The 16,607-nt window shown below is 44.7% G+C and overlaps 1 pseudogene; it reads right to left on the reverse strand.

The window, feature by feature from the left end:
* Nucleotides 1–1,453: 1,453 nt before the first annotated feature.
* On the reverse strand, nucleotides 1,454–9,348 carry LOC125753216 (probable protein BRICK1; annotated as a pseudogene).
* Nucleotides 9,349–16,607: the final 7,259 nt, after the last annotated feature.

The following is a 16,607-nucleotide window of genomic DNA, read 5'->3' on the forward strand; positions in this document are numbered from 1 at the left end:
ATTATCTTCTGACTTGCACAAATTCTGACAAGATCCATGGTGATAATTATTTGTGTCCCTTTTAAAATAAAATTACATTTTTTTCTCTGGCTGTCATTAACATTTACTTTCTATTTTTGGTTTTTGGTATTTGATCTGTGTATCTAGGTATGTATGTGCTTATATTTATCCTGCTCGAGATTCTCTGGAATTCCTGCATCTGTAATTTGTTATCTTTCATTAAATTTTCAAAATCCTCAGCCATTATCTCTCTGAATGTTTTCCTTCCACTCTCTCCTTTTTTCCTTCTGAGACTCCAACTATATCCATCTTTTGATCATCCGATGTTGCCCCAGAGTTCTTGAGTACTGTGTTCTCCCTTCCCCATCCACATTCTTCCCTCTTTATATTTCATTTTAGTTAATTTCCACTGCCTAGATTCAAGTGCACTGATTCTTTCCTGGCTGTTTCCAGTTTGCTGGGAGTTGTTTATGTCTGATATGTTGTGCTTTTTCCTATTTAAAATTTCTATCATTTGGTTCTTCTTTTTTTCCTTAAGATTTATTTATTTATTTAAGAGAGAGAGAGAGAGAGAGAGAGAGAGAGAGAGACAGTAGGAGCGGGTGGAGGGGCAGAGGGTGAAGGAGAGAAGCAGACTCTGTGCTGAGCCTGGAGCTTGATTCAGGGCTCGATACAATGATTCAGATATCATGACCTAAGCAGAAACCAAAAGTCCAATGCTCAATTGACTGAGCCACACAGGCACCCTTGATTCTTCTCTCTCTCTCTCTCTTTTTTTTTTTTTCCAAAGTTGAGGAGTTTATTAGGGAAATATGAGAGGCAAAGATACCCCAAGTGACAGAAAGAAAATTCTGAAAATGACCCTTCAAGCCAAGTGGTGGCCTGGCCTTGACCTCCCCCAAAGGACAAGAAACTGGTAGGTTAGGACATTCTCTGGTCTCACTTTCCTTACAGCTCTCATTGCCTCTGCGTTGATTCTATAAACAGTCTTTGTCTCCTTTCCACCTTTGGCGTGGGGGTGGGTGGGGGGCGCGGCAGCGTAAGTGTCTCAGCCAGGTCTGCCTCCCACCCCCACCCCCACCCCCTCCACCCCCACGCCAAAGGTGGAAAGGAGACAAAGACTGTTTATAGAATCAATGCAGAGGCAATGAGAGCTGTAAGGAAAGTCTGAGAGAGGGAGAGATGGAGAGGACCTTAACAAAGAGTCCCAGGCAACTGGCTCTGAGCGTTTCAAATACACTGATCAACAGTTCTACAAAACGTTACTTTAAAAAAAGGTAAAATGCCTAATGTTGGTTTCAAGAGTTCCCCTGGACTTCTTCCCACATGCCACATCACACATCAATGTACATGGCAGAGCCCAAAGGCCACACTTTTGAAAAAAGAAAAACAAGAATAAGCCCTGTTGCTCTTTAAGAAGAGAGGAAGGAGCTGAGGCTGCTGGGGCCGGCCTGTGTTCCATAAAGCAACTTCCCAGCAGCAGCTTGGCATAGTTCTAGGTGAGGGTCTCACCGTTTGTCACCCGTGCTTCAATGTACTCTATTCTCTGCTCGAGGGCTGTCAATTTCTCGTTTAGTGTTGCAAGTCTTGAACGACAAGAGGTGTCTCAATGTATTCCCGGTTCGCCCAGTCCTGGTGAATCTCCCGCTGCACGGGATCCTCCTGGCCCGCCGTGGCTGCCGCCTGAAGAGCGATTCTTCTCTTTTTATAGTGTTTGTCTCTGTTCTAAAATCTCCCATGCATTTCTACAGGCTATTTTCTCCTCTCGATCCTTCACTTAATAATCATAGTCATTTTAAAGTCTCTGTTGTATAGTTCCAACATCTTCTAATTCCTACCATCTTTCTGTCTGGTTCTGCTTTGTGTTTTATTTCTTGATAATGGATTTTTTTCCGTGTTTTTAAAAATAAATATCTCCTATTTTTTTTTAAATGAAATGCCAACCATCATGTATAGAAAAGGAGAGGAAAGTATGGTAAATAGAATTTATGTCTGGGGGCACCTGAGTGGCTCAGTTGTGGAGCCTTTGGCTCAGGTTGTGATCCCAGGGTCATGGGATCAAGTTCTGCATCAGGCTCCCCAGTGAGCCTGCTTCTCCCTCTGCTTATGTCTCTGCCTCTCTCTGTGTTTCTCATGAATAAATAAATAAAATCTTTAAAAAAAAAAAGAATTTGTGTCTAGAAGTGGGCATGCTTCTTTTTCTTTTAGATAGTTAATGTGATATTGGAGTCAATAGTCAGGAACTGGGCTGAGCCTGAGTGTCATTTTCATTGTTTGGAAGGCACGCTAGTTTCTTCTTTTTTTTTTTTTTTAATTTAAATATATATTTGTTTTTTAAAGGTTTTATTTTCAAGTAGTCTCTACACCAAACATGGGGCCTGAACTCATAACTCCAAGATTAAGAGTTGCACTCTCCTCTGACTGAACCAGCCAGGTGCCCCTAAGGCATATTAGGTTTCAAATGTTTCCATGATTGCTTGCTGTTAACTTGTGCTTAAAGGGATGTCAGCCTCTCTGCTAGCTTGCTTTTCTTTTCTTTTTCCTTCTTTCCTTCCTCCCTTTCTTTTCTCTCTTCTTTCTTTTCTTTCTTCTTTCTTTCTTTCTTTCTTTCTTTCTTTCTTTCTTTCTTTCTTTCTTCTTTCCTTTTCTTTCTCCCTTTTCTTCTTTCAACAGCTTTATAGAAATATAATTCACATACTATACAATCATTTATTTATTTATTTATTTATTTATTTATTTATAAAGATTTTGTTTATTCATGAGACACACACACACACACACACACACACAGAGGCAGAAACACAAGAAGAGGTAGAAGCAGGCTCCACACAGGAAGCCCGAAGTGGGACCGGGATCCCAGGATCATGCCCTGAGACAAAGGCAGACACTCAACCACTGAGCCACCCAGGCATTCCACAATTCACCATTTAAAGTGTACACTTCAGTAGACTTTAGGATATTCCCAGAGTTGTACAGTACCACTACAGTCAAGTTCATAACTTCTTTATCACCTCAAAAACAAAAACAAATAAAAACCCTGTGGTTGCCAGGGCAACTGGAGGGAAGAGAGACTAGGCTCAGTTTCTGTCTGGGGTATAGAAAAGTTGTGGGAACTAGAGAGTGGTGTTGGTTACACAATACTGTGAATATACTTAATGTCACTGAATAGTATACTTTAAAATGGCTACAGTGAGGGGGCACCTGGGTGGCTCAATGGGTTAAGCATCCAACTCTTGATTTTGGCTCAGGTCAGGATCTCAGGGTCATGAGATCCAGCATGTCAGCCTCCATGCTGGGCATGGAGCCTGCTTAAGCCTCCTTAAGATTCTCTTCTTTTCTCTCTGCCACCCCCTCTCTAAAAAATAATGACAATAAATAAATAAAATGGTTACAATGGTAACTTTTATGTGTATTTTACCACAATTAATTTTTTTTAGAAAGAAACCCTCTACCCTTGAACTCTCAATCCCCAAACCCCATCCATCACAACTCTAAGCAACCACTTCTCTATTTTTCTATCTCTATATATTTGCCTATTTTGGACATTTCATATAAATGGACCCATATAACATGGGATCCTTTGTGTTTGGCTTCTTTCACTTAGCATTTTTAAAGGTTCATCTTTGCTAAAGATTAAATGTTTGCATTCCCCCCAAATTATTATATTAAAAACCTAATGCCCAAGGTGATGGTAGTAAGTGGAGTTTGGGAGAGGTAAGTTATGAGAGTAGAACCCTCATTGGGATTAATGTCTTTATTTATTTGTTTTTTAATTGGAGTTCAATTTTTCAACATACAGCATAACACCCAGTGTTCATCCCGCCAAGTGCCCCCCTCAGTGCCCATCACCCAGTCACCCCAACCCCCCGCCCATTTCCCCTTCCATTACCCCTTGTTCATTAATGTCTTTATAAAAGAGACTCCAGAAAATGAGCTGGTCCCTTCTACCACGTGAGAACACAGCAAGAAGCCATTGGTCTGCAACCTGGAGTGGACTCTCACTGGAACCCGACCAACCCTGACACCCTAACCTTGGACTTCCAGCCTCTGGAACCATGAGAAGGAGACTTACTATTTATAAATTAGCCAGTCTATGGTGTTTTGTTAAAGCAGCCTGAATGGATTAAGATAGTCCTCGTGCCAGTATCAGTATTCTTTATGCTCAAATAATATTCACCTGTATGAATACTACACTTTGTCTATCCACTCATTAGTTTATGTGAGTGTAAGGGTTATTTCCACCCTTTGGCTATTATGAATAATGTTGCTACCACTATCAACAGTCAAGTACAAATTTTTGTGTAAACATGCTTTTTTTTCTCTTGATCTATACCTAGGAAAAGTACTGCTAATGATAACTCTGTTTAAGTTACTGAAGAAACACCAGACTGTTTTGCAGAGTGCCTGCACCATCTTACATCCCCACCAGCGGTATTTGAGGGCTCCAATCTCTCTACATCTTCACTAACACTTCTTTTCTGACTTTTTGATTTTAGCCCTTTTAGTGGGTATGAAGTGGTCCCTCCTGTGGTTTTGATTTGCATTTCCCTAATGACTAGGGATATTGAGCATCTTTTCACATGTTTGTTGGCCACTTCTGTTCTCCTCTAGAGAAATGTCCCTTCACATCCTTTGCCCTTGTTCCTTTAGTTGGGTTGTCTTCTTCTTATTGAGCAGTAAGAGTTATTTATGAATATTATATATTATGGATACCAGTCCCTTATCAGATATGTGCTTTGCCAATATTTTCTCCCGTTCTGAGGGTTGACTATTCAGTTTCTTTGTAGTGATCTTTCAAGCACAAATTTTAAAATTTGGGTGAACACTTACCTAGTGTTCTTGTTCCCCTCTCGGTTTTCCATAGTTGTGCTCCTGTGCCATGGAGAGCAACTCTCTCCATGCTCTTGTCTGAGCAGCATACTGCTGTTTTCGCTTGTTACACTGTGCTAAGGTCACTGCAGGTTCAGTGAGATCTCTATTATGTGGGCTCAGCTGGGTCTTGAGCAGGCCCTTGTACACCTTGGTCTCGAGGAAGGATTATCTCAGCATTCTTGAGCCTCTTCCCCACAGCAACTATCTGTTGTCTTACATCTGCGGTTGGTCTTGTAAGGGAAAAACCAATGGTAGCCCACCTCTGCTTGGTATCATGGCAGGTTCCTAGGCTAGAGACATTTCCTGTCTGTCTCCCAGGGGAGTGGATTTTTTCTATCTTTTCTATAACACCAGCGGATCTTGACCTGTGTCCTAGCGGCAGCCAGAAGGTTTTTCCTACCCCTCCTGCAAGTCAGATGAATTTTGCTTCTACTCTTCTTCCAGAGGCCTGTATTTTTACCCAGACCCTGGGAACAAAATGTTATCTTTCCCTTCCCTAGAGACTTAGGCTTTTGCTTCATCAGAAGGGAGTCAGAACATGAGACTGAGGTGTTTGAACTGCCCAGAGCCACAGAAGGCAGTTCTCTCTAGCATCTTACCCAGTTTTTCTTGCAGGTGTTTGGAGGAGGCATGTGGAGGAGAACTGCAAGTCAGCTAGAACTCCCCTTTTACTAGAGGCTCTCAGTTATTTCCAGCTGACGTGCTGGGCAACACTAGATCTTTAAGATTCATTATGAGTTATCTGATTTCTTCTTACCTACTTACGTAGCAGCCAGCCACCTTTCTTCTGTGTCCTGCCAGAGGTGACAGCATTAGTGTGTGCTGTCTTGGAGGACTTGTTCTATGAACTCCAAAGCATGAACTCGAGCAGAAGCCGAACAGTGCTTCATGAGGACTCATTCTTGCTGTCCACAGGGACTGCAGGTCAAGACTTAAGGGTCAGGTACCCCTCAAGTGTGGCCTTGAACAAATCCCCTCAGACTTCCCAGCTGTACAATGCAGTCCCGTGGAAGAGGGATAACGGTGGAGGCTGCCTACCAGACTACCTGGAATTTAATCCCAGCCCCACTCGGTACAGCAGAGTGATCCCACGGTGAGCTACTCAACCTCTCTCTGCCTCAGTTACCTTATCTGTCCAATGTGGACAATAATTACATCCACCTCTCTCTATGATGCCTGCTATATAGCATTAGGTGCTATCGTCATTAATAATACAAGTAATAGTAATAGTAGTAGCAGTAGTAGTATCATACTACTAAAAAGAACATCACTATTAATATTACTGTTACTCTTGATGATCTCCAAGGTTCCTTCTACTGTGAAGTATTTATTCATTTATTTTCTGAAAAGGATCTGCCAGGTAGGCCAGGTAATAAAAACGACTACCCTGGGAAGAGGAAGGCTGGCCTCCATTTGCTGTGTGACCTTTGCTCAGACCCTGGCCAACTCTGGACAATAGTGTCCTTCTGTAGAGTACAGTTTGAACCAGCAGGCTGCAACTGGTTGAATCTGTGTCAGGGAGCAAGGTAGGGAGGGAATCAAAGGAGAGCTTTGGAGCTGTCAGCCCACAGACATCATGATGCCTATTTGTCTAAATTACAAGTCTCAGAAGACAGGTAATCAGAGCCCTCGTGTTCATAGAGCACTTTAGTCATCAAAATTCACTCATAAGCATGTTCTCTTTAACTGTTGACAATGGCTTCTTGGGATGTGTGTGTCAGGGATTGCTGATTTCAGTTTGACAGCAGAGTGAGATCCAAAGAGGGATTAGGTCAAGGGTGCCCATGACAAACAAGATAGAACTGGGCTGGAACCCTGGGTCCAGACTTGGTGCTTTTCCATGAGCTGCAGGCATTGGGTGCCTGCTCCCCTGCATTTTCCTAGCAGGTTGTCCTTCTCTCCTTGGGAGGGCTGGTAGGACTCATCAGAGCAGAGAGGCCTGAGGAGGGAAATCTGGAAGGCTGGTAGTTGGACCTGCACCTTGTCCCCCGTGCCAGACAACAGCATCTCCAGGGTAGGATTTGGGTGTCCCCCTTTGCAGCTTCCTGGTCTGTTGGGCCTGAGAAGTCACAAGAGTTCTGTTGAATGAAGACTTGAGTAAATTCTTTCCCATTTTTGTTCAGGCTTATGCAGTCCTAACCCTCCAGGGCTGGTAATGAGCCTGGAGTCCCTACCACATTTCAGGCCCAGCCCAGTGTGGGGAACACTAATAAATATTTGTTAAAGGGATCATACCAGCAAACCCAAGTCTTGCACAGATTCAAACAAACAAAGACAAGGGGTCGGGGAGAGAATGGGAAGTTATTGTTTAATTGATATAGAATTTCCATTTTAGAAGATGAAAGAGTTCTGGGGATGGATGTTGGTGATCAGACAATGTGAACACATTTAATGCCACTGAATCATACTCTTTCAAATGGTTAAGATGGCTCCCTCAGAGCCTCCAGGAGGAACCAACAGGGTGGACAACCTGACTTTGGATTTCTGGTTGCCAAAACTGTGAGAGAATAAATGTCTGTGGGTTTTTTTAAAAAAAGGTTTTATTTATTAGAGACAGAGAAAGGCAGAGACATAGGCAGAAGGAGAAGCAGGCTCCCTGTAGGGAGCCTGATGCAGGACTCGATCCCAAGACCCCAGAATCATGACCTGAGCCAAAGGCAGATGCTCAACCTCTGAGCCACCCAGGTGCCCTCTGTGTTTTAAGTTAAAAAAAAAAAAAAAAAGAAAAAGAAAAAGAAAGAAAGAAAAGAAAGGGTTAGGATGGTACATTTTATGTTACTTACATTTTACCATCATCTGAAAAGAAAGTTGACAAAAATACATTTTCTAGCCTGAAGAAATAAAACAAAATTAAGCTTGAATTATTTCTATCCATTTCATCAAATGGAAAGGAAATACAGTTTGGCTATGGCCTTCAGCACACCCTGACATACACACACACACACCCATCCTTATCCTGCATTCATCCACCTATTGTGAGGACCCACGGGCACCCAGCCCTGGCCCAGAGCACCTGGGGACACTGTGTCTTCTTTCTGAAGCCAGGGGAGGCATTAGAGGTGGGGCAGGTGGGACAGGAAAGAGGGAGGCCATTTGTTTGTTTGTTTGTTTATTTGTTTGTTTGTTTGAAGGAGGCCCTTTAAACTCTCCCCTTTCCAGTTGGTGTCTCCTTTGTGCCTAGTCCTCTGGCTTTTACAAAGGGTGGGAGTTGTCTCAAGTCAATGAGGCCACAGGGCCCAGCCAGTTCTCCAATCCTGGGCTGATATGCAACACGAGCATGAATAGCCCTCAGCTACCCAAAGCTTGCTGTGTGCTGGGGACCCACCAAGTACTCCCCGTGTGTGAACCTATTTAATCCTCACAACAAACCATGAGGCCAGTCTTGCAGTCCTCTCCAGTGATAAATGAGGAAACTGAGGCACAGACGCAGTGAGCAGCTGGTCCATTCAGAGTGCCATGAGCATAAGAAGCAGGTTTGAGGCTTGAATCCTGTGCTCTGAATGCCATGATTCATCATGATCCATCGCTGGCCCTCATGGGGTGATGGGGTCCCTTAAAGTCAGGTGACCCCCTTAAAGTTATTCAGCCAAGCATTGGCAGAGTTGCCATTGGGATCCATGTCTTCTAATACCCAGAATGGTACCTTTCTACCAATTGAGGCCTAATCTGAGAATGAGAAGGTCTAGATTTTGTCCATTGGAACCCCATCTGCCTCCTCATGCATTCCTTTTTTTTTTTTTTTTTAAGATTTTATTTATTTATTCATGAGAGACACACAGAGAGAGGCAGAGACATAGGCAGAGGGAGAAGCGGGCTCCATGCAGGGAGCCCGGAACGGGACTTAATCCCAGGACCCCGGGGATCACTACCTGAGCTGAAGGCAGATGCTCAACCACTGGGCCATGGAGGCATCCTGCCTCATTGTGCACTCTTGAAGGCAGTGTGGTGAGAGGTTTGGCAGAGCAATTTCTGCCTGGCTGGTTTCCCACCTTGGAAGATTTCTTTTTTTCCTGCTTTCTGACTCTGGGTACTTTATTTTCCAAGAAGAGATCATAGTTTAAAGGGACACTCTCAGGAATGGGTTACCCAGGCAGGCCAAAGAAACCTCCCTAAGCCAGGGCTGTTGGTGGTGTTGCAGAGAGGGCCTGGGGCCTGCAGGGGAGGCGGGGAGTGTGGTGGCAGCACAGGCTGGCTGTGGAGACGAAGGGCAGGAGCATGCCGAAGGAGGAGCAGCTAGAGACACCCATCCCCTCTCTGTGTGTCCCCTCACTGCATGCATCTCAACACCCTTTGTCTAGCAGGGTCGGGGAGAGAGCTGGGCTAAGTGGTTTCTAAGCTATTCTTCCTGTTTTAGATCAGGTTCCCTAGAAGCAGAGCTTGAGAAGATGAGCCCCTAGATTCACTGGTTAGATTACTCCTTTCTGCCCCTGGATGCCCCCTAGTAAGCATCCTTAAAGTCTCCCCTCCCACCGCCATCAGGTCTAAGAGTCTCCCAAAGAGCCTGAGCAGCTGTGGAAGCTCTTCAATGGAGGTTTGAGCTTTGAAACAACCGATGAGAGTCTGAGGAGCCATTTTGAGCAATGGGGGATGCTTATGGACTGTGCGGTAATGAGAGACCCCAACACCAAGCCATCCAGAGGCTTTGGGTTCGTCCCGTACGCCACCGTGGAGGAGGTGGACGCAGCCATGAATCCAAGGCCACACAAGGTAGATGGAAGAGTCGTGGAACCAAAGAGGGCTGTCTCCTGAGAAGATTCTCAAAGACTTGGTGCCCACTTAACTGTGAAAAAGATTTTTATTGGTGGCATTAAAGAAGACACTGAAGAACATCATCTAAGAGATTATTTTGAACAGTATGGGAAAATTGAAGTGATTGAGATCATGACTGACCGAGGCAGTGGCAAAAAGAGAGGTTTTGCTTTTGTGACCTTTGACGACCATGACTCTGTAGACAAAACTGTCACTCAAAAATACCATACCGTTGGGATCCCTGGGTGGCTCAGCTGTTTAGCTCCTGCCTTCGGCTCAGGGCGTGATCCTGGAGTCCCGGGATCGGGTCCCACATCGGGGTCCCCGCATGGAGCCTGCTTCTCCCTCCTCCTGTGTCTCTACCTCTCTCTATGTCTCTCATGAGTAAATAAATAAAAATTAAAAAAAAAAATACCATACTGTGAATGGCCACAACTGTGAAGTAAGGAAACCCTATCAAAGCAAGAGATGGCTAGTGCTTCATCCAGCCAAAGAGGCCGAGGTGGTTCTGGAAACTTTGGTGGTGGTCGTGGAGGTGGTTTTGGTGGGAATGACAACTTTGATCGTGGAGGGAACTTCAGTGGTCGAGGTGGCTTTGGTGGCAGTCGAGGTGGTGGTGGATACAGTGGCATTGGGGATGGCTATAATGGATCTGGTAATGATGGAAGCAACTTTGGAGGTGGCAGAAGCTATAACAATTTTGGCAATTACAACAATCAATCCTCAAATTTTGGACCCATGAACGGAGGAAATTTTGGAGGCAGACGCTCTGGCCCCATGGTGGTGGAGGCCAATACTTTGCCAAACCACGAAACCAAGGTGACTATGGTGGTTCCAGCAGCAGCAGCAGCTGTAGCAGCAGCAGAAGGTTTTAATTACTGCCAGGAAACAAAGCTTAGCAGGAGAGGAGAGCCAGGGAAGTGACAGGGAAGCTGTAGGTTACAACAGATTTGTGAACTCAGCCAAGCACAGTGGTGGCAGGGCCTAGCTGCTACAAAGAAGACATGTTTTAGACAATACTCATGTGTATGGGCAAAAAACTCGAGGACTGTATTTGTGACTAATTGTATAACAGGTTATTTTAGTTTCTGTTCTGTGGAAAGTGTAAAGCATTCCAACAAAGGGTTTTAATGTAGATTTTTTTTTTTTGCACCCATGCTGTTGATTGCTAAATGTAATAGTCTGATCATGACACTGAATAAATGTGTCTTTAAAAAAAATAAGAAGAGTATTTTTGGGGGGCTGTGGGGCTGGCTTATTGAGGAAATACCCACTGGAGAAACTGGAGAGGAAGTTGGGGCAGTAGAACAAGGAAAGTGAAGAAGCTAACCAGGGTATGATTCCAAACTGGGAGCAGAGCTGGCTGGAGCCCATGAAAATGCCCCTGAGTGTGCTCTAGCCTAAATGAAGCAGCTGGACTTTACTGGTCTGGGCCAAGGGCAGTAGAGGAGGTATGAACTCCCAGGTGTTTCCCATACTCTGCACATGGGGAAAAACAGTCCTAGGCGAGCCCAAGAGAATTGTAGCGCAGGTGGTCAGAAGGAGAAGTTGATGGAAAGATGGAATAGGGCCCACGGCAATGATCAAAGGGATGCTGGTGGAATGCTGACAGTGGCCCCAGATACCACCTTCAGGATTCATTCCAACATTTCAGATTCTGAGTCTTTCCTAACAGCATCAGATGGATGAGAAATGGGGTGAGGGCGCTGAGAGACAGAGCCTGAAGCCTGTTGCGTAAATGGGAATTTTGGCATGAAGATGGAGGGGAATTTTGGCATGAAGATGAAGGGTACAGGGGAGCCTCAGGGAACCAGATGTCCCAGGCTGACAGGGCTAAGGGGGCCTGACACTCCTCTGGCCTCTCAACTCCTGCCTTTACCCATGTGCACAATCCTACACACTCAGACACTTGGGACATAAGAACACACTTGTGTGGATGTGCATAGAAGCAAATACCCTGATGCACACAGACACACACACATAGGCTCATGCACAGCTCTGTACACACTTCCACACAAACCCATGCACATACATGGACACTCTTGCAGAGATATACCACAGACATTCACACTCACTTGTGCACACATATTCCTGAGCTTGTACTGGAAGCATGGCCAGCCAGGTTCTTTCTATTCCCGGCTTTCAGAGGAAGGTAAAATAGGGGGATGGGTGGGGCCCAGAGCCAGGCTAGTTGCAGCTAGCCACTGAAGACTGATCTTTGTCTGCAATGGCCCGGATCACACCAGTCCCAGACCCCAGGCTTGTGTCTGTCTGGGTTACTTGTAGAGGACTGATAAAAATGTCTGGAAGCTTAGCTGCTGCCTCCCCTGCCTCCCTCCTGGTTCCACTCCTACCTTTGACCCAGGCCTTTGTCCATCAGTGGGCCAGAGGCCTCCTGCCCCTGTAGTACGGGTGATCTGCAGTCCAGGGAAGAAAATCAACTGGGGCTCCTGACACGTACCCACTTCCTCCCTGAATGGCAGGTAGCAGTAGGAGCATTGCCATTGAGAAGCAAGGCCAGTGGGCACCTGGGTGGCTCAGCAGTTGAGCATCTGCCTTCGGCTCAGGGCATGACCTCGGGGTCCTGGGATCCAGTCCCGAATCAGGCTCCCTGCAGGGAGCCTGCTTTTCCTTCTGCCTATGTCTCTGCCTTTCTCTCTGTGTCTCTCATGAATAAATAAATAAAATCTTTTTAAAAAGAAGAAAAAAGTAAAGAAAGGCAAGACCATGGTGCAGAATCAGACTGACCCCGGCTCTGAGGCACTCCCAGTCTGGTGGAGGTCACAGGCATTTAAAAAGTGTGACCAGTACTGGGCTGGAAGGAAATGGGGCACTGAGGAAGCCTGGAAGACACACCTAATAGCTTGGGGGTGGGGGTGTGTATGGGATTGGGGAGGCTTTTGGAAGGAGATGATGTCTAAAACCATTCTTAAAAGAACAAGAGGAATTGGATTTGGGTGGAAGGGAGTAGGGCAAAAGGCATTTTAGACAGAGGGAAGAGCTTGTGCAAAATGCTGGCATGAGGAGAAGCCAGGTGCCCTAGGGAACTGGGAGAAGTTCAGCAAGTCTGGAGGAGGGTATGGAAAGGTCGGAAGGCAGGCAGGCCTGCTATAAACCAACCCAAGGAGGCATCCAGAGGGCATGGAGAAACCATTGGGAAATCTTAACCAGGGACAATGATCGTTGCAGATCTGCACTGGGAAGATCGTTTGCCCTCCAAAGTGCAAGGTGGATCTGGGGATGGCTTAAGACAGATTTGAGATGGAACATAGGGCAACTGATTAAGCGGGGGCTGGTAGGAGCTTTGCAGGCCCAAAGGCAAATCAAGGAAATTAAGTAGGAAACAAAGAGAGGAAACAAATTTTCACAAAATTTTAATTGACAAAATTCAAAGTAAATAATAGAGCACATTTTTTTGGTAATACATGTCTAACGAGAAGAAGGGAATTTCTTGGAGGATGACATTTCACTTAACTGGGGCTCAAAGTTAGTGTTTTCTACCACCAAACTGATTGCAAATGTTCCTCTGGAAAAATCCCTCTTAGCTCATGGATCATTTAAACACAAGGGAGTAGTTTGCTAACCACTGGTCCAGACTAATGGGGCACGGGTAGAAGCAAGTGTGAAATGAAGAAGGCTCCTCTGTCCCCTCCTCCCCCCATCAAATCATAGAGTCTGAACTTCCACCATTACTTGCCACTCCTGCAAGAGGGGCCGCTACTTCCAGAGGGCTCCAGTTAAAAGGTACCCTTGTTACTAAGAGGGACCAAGATCCTTCAGCCAAGAGGCACTATGAACATCTGTAGTTATAACATCTCAGGGCAGGAGGGACCTGACTCCCTCTCTAGCCCTCTCCCAGGGCAGGACTAATGTCCACGTGTTTCATGGAGTTGCACTATGTCCTAGATATGGAAAGTGACTTGTTTGAGGTCACACTGCAAGGTGCTGGCAGTTGAGATTTGGACCCAAGTCCTAGGATTCCCAGCTGGGTTTCTGTTCTTTATACCACCATGTCCTGGCCCTTGGACAGCACTAGGGGGGTGGAGCACATGGGGGAAGAAGAGTGTCAGGACTCCTCTGCCCAGGACAGGATGCTCTTCAGGCTCCTGAATTCTGCTGGTAACAGTCTAGTGGCAGATCAAGGCTCCTCATTTACATATATTTGCATATATCACTTCTGGATGAGGAACCTGAGGCTTGGACAGAATACATAATTTGCTTGGCATCTCTAATAGGCTAAAATATGGCTCCATGAAGGAGATCCTGGTCCTAGTCTCTAGAACCTGTGTATATTACCATTACATAAGAAAAAAGGGTCTTTGCAGGTATGATTAAATTATGGCTTCTGAGATGAGAAGATTATCCTAGATTATCTGGGTGGGCCCTAAATATGATCACATGTTTCATTATAAGAAAAAGGCAGAGAGACTCTGCTAGATACAGAAACAGAGGGTGATATGACAATGAAAAAAGGAAGACTGGAAGATGCTACTGTACTGGCTTTGGAGATGGAGGAAGAGCCCAGGAACCAAGGAATTTATACAGTTCTAGAAGCTGGAAAAGTTAAGGAAACAGATCCTCCCCTAGAGTCTCTGGAGGGAACACAACGCTGTGAACCACTTCTAAAACTGACACCACCAAACTAACGCATGGATGGCTCAGTGGTTGAGCGTCTGCCTTTGGCTCAGGTCATGATCCCGGGGTCCTGGGATGGAGTCCTGCATCAGGCTCCCCATAGGGAGCCTGCTTCTCTCTCTGCCTATGTCTCTGCCTCTCTCTGTGTCTCTCATGAATTAAATAAATAAAAATCTTTAAAAAATCAATTAATCCATCAATTGATCACTCTGACACCAGTGCAACTGATTTCAGGTGTCTGGCTTCCAGATGTATTAGAGAGTATATTTCTGTTTTCTCAAGCGACCAAGTTTGTGGCGATTTATTGCAGCAGCCTCAGAAAACGAATACAGCATCCCACAGCAATTTTTCTTAATTTAAATAAACATTTCAATCTTAGAATAATTTTAAATTTGCAGAATAGTTGCAAAGACAGTAACAAAAGTTCTTATATACCCCTCCCCCAGATTGCTCTGCTATTAGCATCTTACATACTGCGGTACATTTGTCACAACTAAAGAGCCAACATTACTACTATTAGTTAAAATCCACAAATTTCTTTATATTTCACTGGTTTTCCCTAATGATCTTTATCTGTTCTGGGGTCCCTTCCAAGATACCACAATACATGTAATTGTCATGTGTTCTTAGCTTCCGGCTATTTCTCAAATTTTTCTTGTTTTTTTTTTGTTTGTTTTGTTTTTGTTTTTGTTTTTGTTTTGTTTTTGTTTTTTTTTTTGTAACTCTCACTTTGGAGGAGTACTGGCCAGGAATCTTATAGAGGGTTGCTCCATTTGGATATATTTGATGTTTTTCTCCTAGTCAGATTGGGGCTCTGGAGTTTGGGGAGGAAGACCACAGAAGTGAGGTGCCATTCTCATCACATCGTATCAAAGGCACATACTGTCAATGTGACTTATCACTGATGTTGCCTCTGACCACCTGGCTGAGATGATGTTTCCATGGTAGAATTACTCACCTTCCCTCTCCTGCCCCCAACTCCTCCCACACTCTCCTGTTGGAAGTAAGCCGCTAGGTGTACCTGAGTTCAAGTGGGAAGGGTTATGCTCCACCTCTTGGAGGGCAGCCTATCCATTCATTATTTGGGATTCTTCTGTGAGAGAAATCCTGCTCTTCTTTCCCATTTATTAATTATTATTCCATCATTAATTTATATCAGTATGTGCTCATGGGGTGTATTTTATACTTCAGATTATAATCCAAATACCATTCTTTGTTTTGTTGCTCAAATTGTTCCAGTCATGGCCCTTGGGAGCTTTTTCAGCTTAGCCCCTGTGTTCCTTTGAGATGCTCATTTTATTTTTTGAGTTCGTCTTTACTTTCTGGCACTACAAGATGCTTCAGACTCATCTTGTGTTTTCTCCCACCCAGAATGCTACCGGGGTGATCTTCAAGGCTCTTTTGGAAGACAGAGCTAGGAAATACACGTACATACATACATGTTTACAATGGTTTCTGTATCTATCTGTCTGTATCTATATCAAACCAAACAATGTCTAATTCCTACTAATGTCTCCCACTGTGACCTCTTACACATGGATCATTCTAGCCTTCCTCCCTTGCTTTGTAACCTCCCCACCTCACCCCATAGATACTGAGAAACCTGGCTCCCACCATCCACTTACCTATTTGTACGCTGTCAGTATACAATACAGCCATTTCCAAATTATTAACCTACATCCCCATGAGAAATTCAAATTTAGCCAAAGTGTGATATTTACATACAATTTATTTTAACATTAGTCTTGCAATTTCTTGGCAAAACACTATTTTCCAAAGTTCCTTAGGGCAGTTCTTTCTCTCTGACTCCCTCCCTTCAGTGGAGTTTTCTCATACATTTGTAACAGAGTCTTAAGATTCTTCTGTTACAAGCCCGCCTTCCATCTTGGAATCCCCAGACTTTTGTTGGCCTTTTAAAAATTTAATTTCTGTACATGAAGGTTCACTCAATGCAGGTCTCAACAAATGCAGAGTGCCATTTTGTACCAGTCCAATACCATACAGAAGCATTCCACCCCTCTAAAGAATTCCCTGTGCTTCTCTTAGTCAAAGGCTCACCCTTTCCAAATCCCTGGCAACTGCTGATGTGCTTTCCATTTCTTTTTTTTTTTTTTTTCTCTTAAAGATTTTATTTATTTATTCATGATAGTCACAGAGAGAGAGAGAGAGGCAGAGACACAGGCAGAGGGAGAAGCAGGCTCCATGCACCGGGAGCCCGATGTGGGACTCGATCCCGGGTCTCCAGGATCGCGCCCTGGGCCAAAGGCAGGCGCCAAACCGCTGCGCCACCCAGGGATCCCTGCTTTCCATTTCTATATTTCATCATTTTCCAGAAAGTCATATCAGTGGAA

The sequence above is a fragment of the Canis lupus genome, chromosome 21, assembly GCF_003254725.2.
Source record: "Canis lupus dingo isolate Sandy chromosome 21, ASM325472v2, whole genome shotgun sequence".
In the NCBI taxonomy this organism is placed as follows: Eukaryota; Metazoa; Chordata; class Mammalia; order Carnivora; family Canidae; genus Canis; species Canis lupus.